Genomic DNA, 6,000 nt, shown 5'->3' on the forward strand with positions numbered 1-6,000 from the left:
ACACACACACACACACAAAGATACACATGTGTATTTGTGCAAGCATGCAACACACAAAAATGCACAAGTAGATACTTGTACATTAATTCATTCTCTCATTCTCCACACAGATGCAAATACGTACACAGACACACACTTATATACACACACACACACACACACACACACACACACACCCACATTCTCATGCACAAATGCATGCACAGCTACCCCATCACCTAACCTATAGAAAATCATATAAGAGACTCAGGTTAGTGATATTTTCTATGAAATGTGCAGTCACTATAAGTCCTGTGGCTTACATTAGGTATCATAAAAAAAGCCATGTGATTTCACAGCTGTATGTGACAAAATGTCTTATTTAACAAAGCCAGTCATACTATAACCAAACCTCTTTGCCCCTCACCTCTGCACACCCTGGGATGATCATTTTGCACACATCAAGGCACATACATTCTCAATAGCCCAAGCATATGGTTCCATCATTAAGAATGAAGTACATGCAAAGCCTGCCTGGGACCCCTAATGGTAGCTATGACCCACAGTCTTTCTGTAAGATGTTTTTTTTTTCTTTTTTAATGCCATCATGAGACCAGAGCTTGATGAAAGATGTAGAACTTAAAGCAGAGTTTTTTAGATGTGTCACAATGTAAGGTGGTACCAGGTGTATGACCAACTTCAGTTCACTCAAAATGTTTTCATTCTTGCTTTCCAGCGACGCATTTATATAGAAAAGGAACGACACAAATGGCATTGTTCATTCGCTTGGCTGCATTCTTTTGTCTGTGTCTGAAAGACTAAACAGTAGGGTTGGGCTAGTGTATTTTTTTTTTGTTGTTGTTTTTTGAGGAAGGCAATGAGCAACCTCAGGAGAAATGACTCAACAATTTGCAAAAAAAAAAAATTAATTGATAAAAAAAGATAAAAATAAATGAAATATAAATTAATAAAAACAACAAAATAAAACAATTAACAAATAAAACCAAAAACAAACATAAAAGGATATGACCAGGAAAAATGTGCTTTCATTTTTTTAAATATATAAATATGTCATTAAGATAATAATAAATACAGTTTTTTGGACATTTTTCCTTTGCTTTTAAAAAAAAAAAGGTTTTCCAAATCTACTAATTTCTTGCAGTTTGTGGAACACTTTTGGCAAAGTTACTCATGTTTTCAAAAGACAGCGAGCCAATTTGTTGGCGATTCAAAGGTTTAAATACTTCAGAATCAGAATCAGTATCAAAATCTAGTTTTTTTTGCCGAGTACGTTTACATATACAAGAAATGTGACTTTGTGTTTTGGTGCAAAACAATTAACATAATGAGGAGGAACAAAAAATGTGCATTTTAATAGAATAGAAGATACGATAAAAAAAGAAGCAATTTAAATATATAAAATGACAAAACTGAATATAAAGGACAAAAAATGTATGTACAAAAGGTGTAATGGAGGGATTGTACAGTTTTTCAGAAGTATAGTTACAGTGCAAATATTGTGAAGGCATCTGAACGCATGGCAAGAAAAGTGACGTTGATCCATGTTTCAAAGGGTTAAGCCAAACACCAGACCAGCACACAGAATTTTATCAGGTCTCCCCCTCGACTCAGCAATTACTCCCGGGTGGAAAGAAATTACACACTGTCTGAACAGCAACCAAGTGTCCGAATATCACACCACAACACAACGCTCAAGATCAGACTGCAAACCCAGCTACTTAGAAGACGGGTCAGCTATCTTCCTACATTTGTAAGTTTTAAACAGAAAACACGTGTCCATGGCAGGGCCTTCAAAGTGTGCAACTGAAATAAATTAAAACAGGGCTTCTGATAACAGATCAGCTCAAACTGGTGCACCGCATCACTTGCAGACAGTCAGGACATGTCTTTTGTCGGCTTCAGATCTAAAATGTTGCCATATTGGTGCAGTTTTAGTTTCCTTGAGAAGCTACCTCTGTAATGTCTTACCTGATCACCCCAAAATACACATCAACTTTCTAGTAAACAAACAAAATGGGCCTCATGCAGCAACATTCTCCTAAATTTGTCTTTTATTTTCTAACAACAACATTACTTCATAACACAAGTTGCCGACTTGACGTCTTGAATGCATAAACATGGTGGGCAAAAGTTTGGTCAACTGTAAAGAACCTTCTTTTTTTTTTTTTTTACATTTTATTAAATATCAATTTTTGATCCATGTAAAGTGTAATATGGTATTAATGTCAACTGCCCATGTAAACCATCCTGTATTAAATATAAAAATATAATATATAAAATATATAAAAAATAAAATTATATATAAACATATAAATAACCTTGGAAATTGCTTTTAACCTCTTGTTTAAATGATTTTAGCATTAAAATGACACCCATCTCCTTTGTAGCTTACATGTTGTTCCCACTTTACAACCTAAAAGCACATAAACACAACAAAGTTGGATACGACTTCCCAACCCAGAAACTAGAACCTTCATCACATGAATGCAGCATCATAAGTAATACATTCAAATAGAGGAGCACTCTGTGGTTTTTCCATGCGCTTCACCCTTTCTGCTCTCTATCTTGCCTTGAAAGATATTTTTTTCTATGATATTTACACAGGATTCATGTGGATAGTAATCCACATGGGTTTCAGATAAAATGACACAAAGACTCAAGCTAAGCTCAAGTCCCAAGTCAGGTTGAAGATCTCATTCCTTAAAACGCTCACTGATGATGATGCAATCCTAAATCGCTCTACTTTAATATAAAGAATAATTAATGGCTCCATTTTTTTTTTTATTTTGTTTTTGGCACATGATCAGTGGTGGAGATATTGCAGCTGATGGACACATTATGCATGGCTGCATATAGGAGGGAATAAGGAGGCCTGTGCGGTGATGACGGACTGAATGTGACTGGCATACTACTGTGCAGTCCAAAGGTCACAGTTATAGACAGGAGGGTGAAACCAAGAGGGCCTGTTTCCTTTGGCAGGCGAAAATGGAACTTCCAAAACTCCAGCCAAAGACAAAAGACACATTTCAAGTCAGCGTAAAATACTACGGAGGCAATTCTGAGGGCGGCCAAGACAAAAGATAAAACATGGTTGTCAGTAAATACAGCGGTGATGACAGGACGAACCCAATCTGGCAACAGGGATGGAAACCATTACTTCCAACTGGACTGGAGCTTTGAAGATTGGGGGAATCTTGTGGTGGGATATCCACCCCCCAACCAGGAACCCCGGCAGAATCCACCAGTGCTCTCTCATTTGTACAGATGTCCAGCCAAATAGTGTGTGCGCGCGTGTGTGTGCTTTTGTGTGGGTCCCATCCTCCCTGTGTGCGCACAAATCCACAATGTACACACGCATTCTCTACCTCGGCTCCCATGTTTCATCCTCTCCGCTCTCCCCGTGTTGTGTTTGTCGAGCTCTCAGGCCCAAATCCATTATTACCTCCTGAAATGACAACTCATTTCCACAAATGTAATCCCTTCCCTTGCCTGCGTGAGGCTGTAAAGTAAACACAGTCCTCTCTCTAGAAAGCACAGAGCAAGGAGGGTAGGGAAGTACTACTTCAAATTTGCAAAGGGAGCTCGGAATGGTGAACGCCAGACCCGAGGAGTGAAGATGATAAAGACTGAGAGCATTTGAACGGATTTATCCCAAAGCACCACAGTCTGTATGTATACATACATATATATATATATATATATATATATATATATATATATATATATATATATATATATATATATATATATATATATATATTAAATAAACCATACAGTCCTGGGAAGAGGAGACAGCACCGGATGTGATGATGTGGAGATATTCCTACTGTTTATCTCAACAAGGAATGTCATTAATAAAGTCTTAAAGTTGTATACTTCGTCATAGCCACACAAATCTGGGAGTTGAACAAGCTAATTCGACTTGTTTCAAAGGCAGATCGACCCCCTTTAATGATTATGTTCTTATTTGGATTGAATAATTGAAAATTTCAGATTCAGATAACTGGCCTTTTGCTGTATTGTTTTTAGGTAATGCAGTAATGATTTTTAGTATATATGATCTAAAGGATCACCTTTCAACTTCGAGCCTGCATTTATTATGAAGGGAGGTGCTATGATATTCAGATTGTTGGTTGTCTTTCCAATTATTATCAAATTATCTTTTTTTTTTTTAATTAAGCTATAAACAGCATACAATATAAAATGCAAGAAACCAGTACAAGTGCCCATCATTTCCCAGAATCCAAGGTGACGTCTTCAAATGATCTAATCAGCAGACATTTAAATACAGCCAATCCTCCCATTTATGAACCGGTAATGTCTGGCATTTTTGCTTGATATATGACATAAAGAATTATTCAATCTAAATAATAAAAAGTTTGTTTTGCCTTAAGTTTTTTTTCTTTTTATTTATTCATTTATTTTTGTCAGTTCTCTCAGCACTAACTTTAGAGCACACAGAGGGAGCACATAACAAGGGCACAGTATACTGTGGTCATTGTTGGCTTATGTTAACCCTTTTCTAGTCCATAAACCTACCAACCCTTGACCTAAACTTTATAACATTTTAACAAGTGTGTGTGTCCTTGGTGATAAGGTTTTTCTTGTGCTTCCACTGTATTTTAATTTTAGTTTGTAGTTTGGTAGGTGAGCGATAAAAGCACTTGTGGGAACAACCAAGTGCAATATTATCAGCCCATTAAATGGTCGTTATCTGTGGTCATAAACCTCACAGATATGCGTCAACTGAGGTCTGCTACACCTAACGGAAGGTCAGTATGCCGTTATCTACACTTTTAATGGCCGTTACCAATTTGTCAGGTTTTACTTTCCTAAGGTTTAGGCACCAAACTAACGTGGTTAGGTTTAGATAAAGGTCATGGCTGGTTGTAAATATTGGTTTTACATGAGACTTGAACCCCAGGGTAAAAGTCCTCTCAGGCACAAAGCCTTTTCTAGGAGAATGTGCCACTTCATGGTCTAATAAAGGCCTTTCAAGCCAACATAAGGTGTGGCAAGAACCTACTATCTCATATTTATGATGCTTATCACCAATAATAATGGCCATTTAATGAGCTGATAACAGCATCGGCCAAATAACAAGGGGCAATAACAGTTTTCCTAAACATTTACATGAATCTTTGATAAAAACTTTTTTTATGCTAACAGAACAAAGGGTGCGTGCCAGTTCGTGGACCAAAATGACACCACTATATTTTGGTATTATGTTGTAGTTTTTCAGTTTGCCCAAAATTGGCCTATGGTTGAGTTTGTTGAAGCCATCCTTGTGATGACACATCTGTTTGGCCACTGGAAGTACCTGGAACATGCATGTAATATCACGTTTTTTGAAATGCTTGTGAGTATGTGGAGTGCAACTGGGAATAGACAGAAATTTTGGCATTCTGTAAAGAAGTACATAAAAGAGTATTCCATTTATGTTGAATGTGTTGGACTAAATTGTAGAGCTTTTGAGAGTAAACATTCATTTTATAGGTTGATTCCTAAACACACTGTCTGTTTTGCTAAAGCAGAGAAAGGTTGAGCATCATGCATAACTACCACACATCCACACTAAACACACACACACACACACACACACACACACACACACACACACACACACACACACACACACACACACACACACACACCTCCTCGAAAATTCCATCCTCCTCGACATGCACTCACAGAGACAAACAACAATAAAAAACTGTCCTCCATCAGCCTGCCCACCAATCCATCCCTCACCCTCAGCCACATCATATGTGACTGGTTTAATCGCAGGCCAATCACTGCCGGGTCACAATTAATAAAAGCCACAGCAGCCGCAAATAAACAAGTCCAAATTGCTGCCTTAATCGAATGATGCAAACATCGGTGAGTTACAAAAGTTCACTGCCGCCACTGACAATTTCCTAATTGTATTCACTCATTCATGGCAATTTTATTAACATGGAGCGGATGTCTTCTGCCCTTCCACTGTCACAGCACCAGGGA

The 6,000-nt window shown here is 37.6% G+C and overlaps 1 protein-coding gene across 4 annotated transcripts in view; it reads right to left on the bottom strand.

Moving 5' to 3' along the window:
* Positions 1–6,000, bottom strand: part of LOC148187749 (uncharacterized) — a 425,509-nt gene that overhangs the window by 358,927 nt on the left and 60,582 nt on the right. The gene's annotated exons all lie outside the window — the stretch shown is intronic.

This window comes from Plectropomus leopardus, chromosome 13 (genome assembly GCF_026936395.1).
Source record: "Plectropomus leopardus strain MGB_pleo_1.0 chromosome 13, ASM2693639v1, whole genome shotgun sequence".
Taxonomy (NCBI): Eukaryota; Metazoa; Chordata; class Actinopteri; order Perciformes; family Serranidae; genus Plectropomus; species Plectropomus leopardus.